The 10,933-nt window shown below is 44.6% G+C and overlaps 1 protein-coding gene across 1 annotated transcript in view; it reads right to left on the reverse strand.

Annotated features, from left to right (window-relative positions):
• Positions 1-10,933, reverse strand: part of slc17a6a (solute carrier family 17 member 6a) — a 41,786-nt gene that overhangs the window by 25,879 nt on the left and 4,974 nt on the right. The window lies entirely within an intron of this gene.

Genomic DNA, 10,933 nt, shown 5'->3' on the forward strand with positions numbered 1-10,933 from the left:
AAAAAGTAACATAATGTGTGTGGGATTGTAGGCAGTTACATTTGGCACATTCACATTTCATTCTAAGCCCAGTCCTGCTCAGTCTCTTTGCAATTTTCATACTATATTTCCCCTGGGTGGAGATGGATCATTGATTATCCTTTCAAAACCCGACTTTCTCTATAGTTTGATAATATATATTTTTAATAGTCCAATTCTCCTGTGCACTGACATGACTGACTTATTAAGGCACCTTGATAACATTATCATCAACATCCATAAAGGAAGTACCTCTATCAAAACAACATGCAAACTAATTTTGCATCTAACTTGCATATTTCCTTTCTTGTCTTAAAATGATCTAGCTATTGTTTTGTAATGTGTCAACAAAAATATTGTGCAAAAGTTAATGGTTTCAGCCACGTTGTATAAATGTTATCAAGTTGCCTTGATTTAATAGGAATCTGAGGGGTAACTTTTTCACACACAGGGTGGTGGGTGTGTAGAACACACTGCCAGAGGAGGTAGTTGAGGCTGGGATTATTCCAACGTATAAGAAGCAGTTAGACAGGTACATGGAGAGGACAGGTTTGGAGGGAAATGGGCCAAGCGCAGGCAGGTGGGACTAGTGGAAGTGGGACATGTTGGCCGGTGTGGGCAAGATGGGCCAAAGGGCCTGTTTCCACACTATATCACTCTATGACTCTATCTAGATTGGTTACACTTTTGTTGAGACGGGATTCAACAATAACCAACTTAAATTTACCGGGGGTGTTGGGGAAAATAATTTTATGGGATTGCTAACTCAATGTTTGCATGAATAATTTAATTTTGTGGTCAGCAAAGCAAAAGACAAGTAAGAAAAGAGAGCCTTTCCATTGGGAAGACAATAACACAGAAATTGACTCAGAAATTATGAAGAGCTTTTGAATTGCAGGACCAGAATAAAGAATTAGAATAAAACCAGGTTCTAATATTTAAACAGTTAACTCATCCACTTACAAATTAATTTTCAATTAATTATTTACAATTATTTCTGAATAGGATCATGCATTTTGTGTATGTATTAGAGCACATGTGGGTAATGACTTGCAAATGTGTGCATTTGGCAGAGCGTATTTGGAGTGCCTAACATTAAATGGTGGAATAGTAAACACAACTGTTCATTGTTGTCTGAAATGGTTCTTACCCTTAACAACTTCTCCTTTGACGTAGAATCAGCCAATCCCCATCTACCAACACTCTCCTCCGCCTAGCAGAGCTGGTTCTTACCCTTAACAACTTCTCCTTTGACTCCTCCCACTTCCTCCAAACCAGAGGCGTAGCTATGGGCACTAGCATGGGCCCTAGCTATGCCTGCCTCTTTGTCAGGTACATCGAACAATCCCTGTTCCAGACGTACACTGGCCCCATCCCTGACCTCTACCTCCACTACATCAACGACTGCATTGGTGCTACCTCTTGTACCCATGCAGAACTCACTGACTTCATACACTTCACTTCCAATTTCCATCCTGCTCTTAAATATACTTGGACTATCTCCGACATCTCCCTCCCGTTTTTGGACCTCACCATCTCCTTCACAGGAGACAGACTAGTGACTGACATCTACTATAAACCCACTGACTCGCACAGCTATCTGGACTACACTTCTTCCCACCCTGTCTCCTGCAAAAAGTCTATCCCCTACTCCCAATCCCTCCGTCTACGCCGCATCTGCGCCCGGGATGAGGTGTTTCACGCTAGGGCATCAGAGATGTCCTCGTCTTCAGGAAACGGGGCTTCCCCTCTTTCATTATAGATGGGGCTCTCACTAGGGCCTCTTCTATATCCCGCAGCTCCGCTCTTGCTCCCCCTCCCCCCATTCGTAACAAGGACAGAATCCCCCTCGTTCTCACCTTCCACCCCATCAGCCAGCGTATCCAACAAATCATATCATATCATATATATACAGCCGGAAACAGGCCTTTTCGGCCCTCCAAGTCCGTGCCGCCCAGCGATCCCCGCACATTAACACTATCCTACACCCACTAGGGACAATTTTTACATTTACCCAGCCAATTAACCTACATACCTGTACGTCTTTGGAGTGTGGGAGGAAACCGAAGATCTCGGAGAAAACCCACGCAGGTCACGGGGAGAACGTACAAACTCCTTACAGTGCAGCACCCGTAGTCAGGATCGAACCTGAGTCTCCGGCACTGCATTCGCTGTAAAGCAGCAACTCTACCGCTGCGCCACCGTGCCGCCCATCATCCTCCAACATTTCCGTCACCTACAACGGGACCCCACTACTGGCCACATCTTCCCATCCCCTCCCCTTTCTGCGTTCCACAGAGACCATTTTCTCCATAACTCCCTGGTCCACTTGTCCCTTCCTACCCAAACCACTCCATCCCCGGGCACTTTCCCATGCAACCACAGGAGATGCAACACCTGTCCCTTTACCTCCCCCCTCAACTCCATCCAAGGACCCAAACAGTCTTTCCAGGTGAGACAGAGGTTCACCTGCACCTCCTCCAACCTCATCTATTGTATCCACTGCTCTAGATGTCAACTTCTTTACATCGGTGAAACCAAACGCAGGCTCGGCGATCGTTTTGCTCAACACCTTTGCTCAGGTGTTGCCTGTCCCGCTGAGTTACTCGAGCATTTTGTGTCTATCTTTTACATACACTGAACTTTTGTTCTCGTTTATTATATTGTGTACAGTGTAATATGTTTACATATTCTGTTGTGCTGCTGCAAGTGTGAATGTCATTGTTCTATCTGCGACACACGACAATAAAACACTCTTGACTCTTGACTTTTGATATTAGAACCGGAAGTAAACTTGGCCTTCCAGCCATCTCATTGGTAAAGGTGGGGATGACTGATTGGGAGCCTTTGATAGCACAATGCGATGTGTCACGGGTGGCGTGAAGGGGAAGAGATTCCTCTGCATCCAGTAATGTCGAGGTTGCATTGAAATCCCAACAAAGAAAGTTGACTTTTAAACCGAATCACAACTTCTTCTCTGTGTACATCGTTGTCACCTTCACCAAGTCAATGAATATTGACTTCTCTAACTTCAAGTAACCCTTGCTTTCCCTCTCTCTCCATCCCTCCCCCCTTCCCATTTCTCCGACCAGCCTGACTGTCCCCCCTGATTACATTTTATCTCTGTTTGCCTTGTTGTTACCTTCTCCGAGCTAACAATGGTCTATTCTAAAGTAGACACAAAATGCTGGAGTAACTCAGCGGGACAGGCAGCATCTCTGGAGAGAAGGAATGGATGATGTTTCGGGTCGAAACGTCACCCATTCCTTCTCTCCAGAGATGCTGCCTGTCCCACTGAGTTACTCCAACATTTTTGTGTCTCATTTTAACTTCTTCTTGCAAAGTAAAGAAGAAGGGTGGTCAACATTTATGAATGAACCCAATGCACACATTGGTGTGGTGTTGATGTGCACAAAGAACAGATCATAGAAACATAGAACATGGAAAACAGGTGCAGGAGTTAAATAGGTCATTCGGCCCTTCGAGCCAGCACCGCCATTCAATATGATCATTTAGAATCTGTACCCCGTTCCTGCTTTCTCCCCATATCCCTTGATTCCTTTACCGATATACGGAGAAAAGGCTTTTGTTGCGTGCAAACCAGTCAGTGGAAAGACTATACATTACAATTGAGCCATTTAGTGTTATGTAGGGATCGGTAGGAATTTTCGAAAAAATTATTACATTTAGCGCCATCTGAAATCTTTACATTCCATTAAAGCCGATGGATGATCGGGAGGTTTTAACGTGTTATTCTTCTCAGTTCCTTTGTTGTAATTAGGCAAGACACGCCACATATCGTGGTGAAGGGTGTGCAGAAAGGAACTGCAGATGCTGGTTTACACAGAAGGTAGACACAAAATTCTGGAGTAACTCAGCGGGACAGGCAGCACCTCTGGATACTACGTGTTAAAATCGGATTTCCTTACTTCGAAGGCAATAATATTCTCGTGGGTAGAAACATGCGGACTTGGATTGCATTTTCTGATTCTTTGCCGCATTGGAAGGCAGCGATTGTGAGGTGGCGGTGAAATGGTCACGATTCAGAATGTAGACACGACCACGAACAATGAAAGAAGACCACGAACAACGAAAGAATGTGTTCAGACATCTAGTCTAGACGTGTTTAGACCTAGCTAGTCTAACCACACCTAATGTGTAGGACAGAACTGCAGATGCTGGTTTACACCGAAGATAGACACAAAATGCTGGAGTGACATAGAAACATAGAAAATAGGTGCAGGAGGAGGCCAGTCGGCCCTTCGAGCCTGCACCGCCATTCAAAATGATCATGGCTGATCATCCAACTCAGTATCCTGTACCTGCCTTCTCTCCATACCCCCTGATCCCTTTAGCCACAAGGGCCACATCTAACTCCCTCTTAAATATAGCCAATGAACTGGCCTCAACTCAGCGGGACAGGCAGCATCTTTGTAGAGATCCATCTCTCTAGAGATGCTGCCTGTCCAGCTGAGTTACTCCAGCATTTTGTGCCTAAACACGTCTAAACACTGTGTCCCTGGCATTCGGTAATTTAAAGAATATGCTTGTAACGGCTGTGCATAAAATGAATTTTATTTACACCCATAATGAAATCATATTCCTGTTTTTTTGGTGGATCCGAAATAATAAAGTTAACCGATTTTTATTTGGTAGAAATAATAATCCACGCAATTCTGTTTTGTTAAATAGACTAATAAAATTAAAATTAAAATCCCCAGTAAATCCGTGGATAAACATGCCGCCAATGGCAACAGACGACGCTTTCAACGTTCGCTTGCTACAGATCAATAAGAGGGGAATCCATTGAGAAATGTACGCTTATATTTTGTCTTTTCTTTTCCATTTCACTGTCTAACGATAATTGTAACGAGAGAGAGAGAGAGAGAGAAAAAAATATATATGTACAGTAAAATATATTAAAAAATATATATGTACGTAAATATATAGGAGCACAAAAGACGTTCGCTCTGCCCACATCCATGGGACATGTAAATAGTGTAGGGAAAAAATTGCAGATGCTGGTTTAAACCGAAGATAGAGAAAGCTGGAGTAACTCAGCGGGACAGACAGCATCTCTGGAGAGAAGGAACCAGTGAAATTTCCGGTCTAGACACCTCTTCAGATGTAAATAGATTTGGCTCAAAATAATTGAGATACATTGCCTCCGATATCTAACATCTAAAGGTGTTCCTCTAAAGATCGTGGGGAAGCCACGCCAAAACTACTGCATTGCAAATAATGAATTATAAACTCAAACTCAGGACCGTGACGAGCGAGCGCGAATAGAGCCACACGTTAACGACGGCAACGTGTTGTTTCTGTCTAACTGACCAAGAGAGGTGTTCTCCACACCGTCCGAACACAGCTGAACCGTCAAAGGTGAACGTAGGAAGGAACTGCAGATGCTGGTTTAAACCGAAGATAGGTGAGAACGACTTACAGACAGTGAGACTCAACAAGACGAGTTTGAAGATAGTACGACCGAAGATAAACAAAAAGCTGGAGTAACTCAGCGGGACAGGCAGCATCTCTGGAGGGAAGGAATGGGTGAGGTTTCGGGTCGAGACCCTTCTTGAGACTGAGATTCGTGGGAAAGGGAAACGAGAGATGTCGATTGATGGTGGTGGAGAGAGAGAGAGAGAGATAGACATTGAACGAAAGAATGAAAGATGTGCAAAAAATAAATAAAGGATGCAACAAAAGACGAGACAAAAAGGAATCGGTTTGTTTGTGTTTGTATAAAAATCAAACAAAGTTGCAGGTTTTACTGGCCGAGTAATGACCAAAGTTGCAGGTTTTACTGGCCGAGTAATGACCAAAGTTGCAGGTTTTACTGCCCGAGTAATGACCAAAGTTGCAGGTTTTACTGGCCGAGTAATGACCAAAGTTGCAGGTTTTACTGCCCGAGTAATGACCAAAGTTGCAGGTTTTACAGGCCGAGTTTTACTGACCAAAACAAGCTGCCACTGGAAACCAAAAACAGACACAAAATTCTGGAGTGGCTCAGCGAATGTGCCCGACCCGCTGAGTTCCTCCAGCACTTTTTGTCCATCTTTGGTATAAACCAACATCTGTAGTTCTTTGTTTCAACATTCTGTCACTGGAAACCTATTGTTACCGGTGTGAGTCTCAGCGATTTCTGCGTTTCGGGAGATCAATTTAAATGAACTCCATCTACAGCCCATTGAGGGGTAGATAATGTTGTGCAATATTGTGTCTCCGCTAATGAAGAGAAACTATAAATCACCGCTTTTACCGCATGAAAGAAATAATTTATCCGCACTGTTAATGCAGCAATGTTTCTCCCGGGCCTTAGCCTTGTTCAAATGAATTCGTTAAAATACTAACCCCCCCCTGGAAAGAGTGCAGAGAAGATTTACAAGGATGTTGCCAGGATTTGAGGGCCTGGGCTATAGAGAGAGTTGAGGAGGCTGGGACATTATTCCTTACATAGGTGTATAAGATCATAAGGGGAATAGATAGGATGAACGCTCATAGTATTCAACCACGAGAATCAAGAACGAGAGGAGTATATAAGAAGGAACTGCAGATGCTAATTAAAACCGAAGATAGACACAAAAAGCTGGAGTAACTCAGCGGGACAGACAGCATCTCTGGAGAGAAGGAACGGGGGGCGTTTCGGGTCGAGACCCTTCTTCAGACTCGAAAATGACACGACTGTAAAGCGCATTAAATCACAATATTATCCGGGCGATGTTTCCGCTGTTAAATGGGACACATGTGTCATTCCCCACGAGGTTGACAACATTCCCAAGACTTGGCGTGTTTGTTTTGTTAGGATGACTCCACGACACGCGGCATCGTGGCGCAGCGGGTAGAGCTGCTGCCTCACAGCGCCAGGGACCCGGGTTCGATCCTGCCCTCTGCCACTGTCTGTATTGATTTCTCTAACTTCAAGAAAACCGTTGCATCCAACCACTCTCCGTCCCCCCCCCCCCCCCCCCCCAAGTCGTACTATCTCAAACTCGTTTTGTTGAGTCTCACTGTCTGTAACTCGTTCTCACCTAGACCGCAGCCAACAATGGCCTGTTTCCTCTATCATCGGTACGTTTTTGCAGATCTTTCATTCATTTGTTTTATATCTCTCTGTATCACCGTCTATCTCTCTCGTTTCCCTTTCCCCCGACTCTCAGTCTGAAGAAGGGTCTCGACCCGAAACGTCAGCTATTCCTTCTCTCCAGAGATGCTGCCTGACCCGCTGAGTTACTCCAACGGGGAATTAATTATAGACCAGTTAGCCTGACTTCGGTGGTGGGAAAGATGCTGGAGTCAATTATTAAAGAGGTAATAACGGTGCATTTGGATAGCAGTAAAAGGATAAGACCAAGTCAGCATGGATTTATGAAAGGGAAATCATGCTTGACTAATCTTCTGGAATGTTTTGAGGATGTGACAAGTAAAATGGATGAAGGGGAGCCAGTGGATGTAGTGTACCTGGACTTTCAGAAAGCCTTTGATAAGGTCCCGCACGGGAGATTGGTGACTTAAATTAGAGCACATGGTATTGGGGGTAGGGTTTTGACATGGATCGAAAATTGGTTGGCAGACAGGAAACAAAGAGTAGGAGTAAACGGGTCCTTTTCAGAATGGCAGGCAGTGGCGAATGGAGTGCCGCAAGGCTCGGTGTTGGGGCCGCAACTGTTTACCATATATTAATGATTTGGAAGAGGGAATTAGAAGCAACACTATCAAGTTTGCGGATGACACAAAGCTGGGTGGCAGTGTAAACTGTGAAGAGGATGTTAGGAGGTTGCAGGGTGACCTGGACATGTTGGGTGCGTGGGCAGATGCGTGGCAGATGCAGTATAATATAGATAAATGTGAGGTTATCCACTTTGGCGGCAAAAACAAGGAGGCAGATTATTATCTCAATTGAGTTAGGTTAGGTAACGGGCGATGTGCAGCGAGACCTGGGTGTCCTTGTACACCAGTCACTGAAAGTTGGCGTGCAGGTACAGCAGGCAGTGAAGAAAGCTAATGGAATGTTGGCCTTCATAACAAGAGGATTTCAGTACAGGAGTAAAGAGGTTCTTCTGTAGTTGTATAGGGCCCCGGTAAGACCACATCTGGAGGATTGTGTACAGTTTTGGTCTCCTAAATTGAGGAAGGACATCCTTGTAATTGAGGCAGTGCAGCGTAGGTTCACGAGATTGATCCCTGGGATGGCGGGACTGACATATGAGGGAAGATTGAAAAGACTAGGCTTGTATTCACTGGAGTTTAGAAGGATGAGAGGGGATCTTATAGAAACATATAAAATTATAAAAGGACTAGACAAGCTAGATGCAGGAAAAAATGTTCCCAATGTTGGGCGAGTCCAGAACCAGGGGCCACAGTCTTAGAATAAAGGGGAGCCCATTTAAAACTGAGGTGAGAAAAAAAAATTCACCCAGAGAGTTCTGAATTTGTGGAATTCTCTGGCACAGAGGGCAGTGGAAGCCAAATCACTGGATGGATTTAAAAGAGAGTTAGATAGAGCTCTAGGGGCTAGTGGAATCAAGGAATATTGGGAGAAGGCAGGAACGGGGTATTGATTGTGGACGATCAGCCATGATCACAATGAATGGCGGTGCTGGCTCGAAGGGCCGAATGGCCTTCTCTTGCATTTATTTTCTATGTTTCTATGGGGTCTGAGGAAAGGTCTCGACCCGAAACGTCACCCATTCCTTCTCTCCTGAGATGCTGACGCTGCCTGTCCCGCTGAGTTGCTCCAGCATTTTGCGTCTACCTTCGGTGAAAAGCAGCATCTGCAGTACCTTGTCACACAAATATTTTCTGTATTTAATTGGGGAAAGGGAAACGAGAGATATAGACGGTGATATAGAGAGATACAAAACAAATGAATGAAAGATCTGCAAGAACCGACAGCTCTGTTTTTCGCTAAATTTTCCACGCAGAATTGCGATATTCTTCTCTCAGTGCAACAACCTCGCCGTTCGCACGCGATTAGTTGTTTTGCAGAAATCTGTAAACATCACACACTGTAGTGTTGTGGCCGTCTATGCGGCAGACAGCGCGGTGGAGTGTTTTTGCCTCCTGTTCCCTAACATCTTCTCATACCATTGGGAATGGAGGAGGGGGGAGTGGGGGGGGGGGGGGATTACATTATTTAATACGAATTGGTCGAATTAAATAAACACCTCGTGGGGGGTAAAAACCCCCACTCCTGTCCGCATTTCATTCAGGGTTGTCCGGTTATGTACGAAAGGTAGAGCTAGATAGAGCTCTTAAGGATAGCGGAGTCAGGGGGTGTGGGGAGAAGGCAGGAACGGGGTACTGATTGAGAATGATCAGCCATGATCACATTGAATGGCGGTGCTAGCTCGAAGGGCCGGATGGCCTACTCCTGCACCTATTGTCTATTGTTTATTGTCTATTGTAAAGGTAGGTTTCAATGTGAAGCCATTCGCTAGATGACGAGAGACACAAAATGCTGGAGTAACTCAGCGGGACAGGCAGCATCTCTGGAGAGAAGGAATGGGTGACGTTTCGGACAGTCTGAAGAAGGGTCTCGACCCGAAACGTCACCCATTCCTTTTCTCCCGAGATGCTGCCTGACCTGCTGAGTTACTCCAGCATTTTGTGAATAAATCGATTTGTACCAGCATCTGCAGTTATTTTCTTATACTTCAGACATCACCCATTATTCCTTCTCTCCAGAGATGCTGCTGAGTTACTCGGGGGTTCTTTTTTGTTTGTTTGTGTGTCTAACTTCGGTTTAAAACCAGCATCTGCGGTTTCTTCCTTCGCTAGATGAAGATTCGATCTTGTCGCAACGTTTGCGTCTGACTGCAGCATCTGCGTGGAGCACGTCTCTCTGCAGCTGATAAAGTATTGCCCGCACGGCCCCACACGGCTAGAAAACGGATTGAACACTACAACACTGCTGGTGTTGAAAGTGAGATGGCTTCGCACTGACTGGTTGAATTAGACGAGAGTGCGTGACTCGGATTAAGATGAACCCAGTCGAAAGCTCAGGGGATCCAATTAACAGGTTGCATCCAACCCGCTGTGGAGCGGAATATTAGCGGACTCCATGGAAACGAGTTCTCCACAGCCTGCTACCCAATTCCTCTCTACAACTCAAACAACAACCCGAGGTGTCGTCCACTCCCTTTCATCATCTCTTCAACCAAACTATATTATGAGTGTGAATCGGCCAATCCTGTAAAGAGCCAGGGGTGGAAATCATGCCTAAAGGATTGCACGATTATTTAATTCCACGATTTTATAATGTTCAATTTTCTGCAATTTCTGCAATTAAATAATTGCGGAATTATTTAATATTTGCAGAATTATTTTACAGTTGCTGAATTAATGGGGAAACCAAAAAAAACCCCAAAACTAAACAAATAACGCTCAGACACGATCACAATAATCACATTGAATGGCGGTGCTGGCTCGAAGGGCCGAATGGCCTCCTCCTGCATCTATTTTCTTTCTATGTATCTAACGCAATATTGGAGACGAAATTACGATTAGTCTGATTACTTTTTTTTGCAAAGGATTTCAAGAGTTGCTTTATTATTAAAATATTCCTTGCAACATTTTTCTTTTTTTTCTTAAATCAGTGTGAAGCGAAATGATCAGATCTCTAAAGGGTTATCAGCGTTCCGATTTTTAAACACAGACGAGGGCTGTGTGTTAATAGATTCACTGTTTGGGGAAAAAAAGGCGTATTCGATCTATGTTCAAAGAGAAGGAATTCATTAAGACAGGATCATAGGACCATAAGACATAGGACATAAGGCCATTCGGTCCATCGACTCTACTCCGCCATTCGATAATGGCTGGTCTAACTTTCCCTCTCGACCCCATTCTCCTGCCTTCTCTCCATAAACCTTGGCACTCTTACTAATCAAGAACCTATCAATTCCCGCTTTAAAACTAC

This window comes from Rhinoraja longicauda, chromosome 18, assembly GCF_053455715.1.
Source record: "Rhinoraja longicauda isolate Sanriku21f chromosome 18, sRhiLon1.1, whole genome shotgun sequence".
In the NCBI taxonomy this organism is placed as follows: domain Eukaryota; kingdom Metazoa; phylum Chordata; class Chondrichthyes; order Rajiformes; family Arhynchobatidae; genus Rhinoraja; species Rhinoraja longicauda.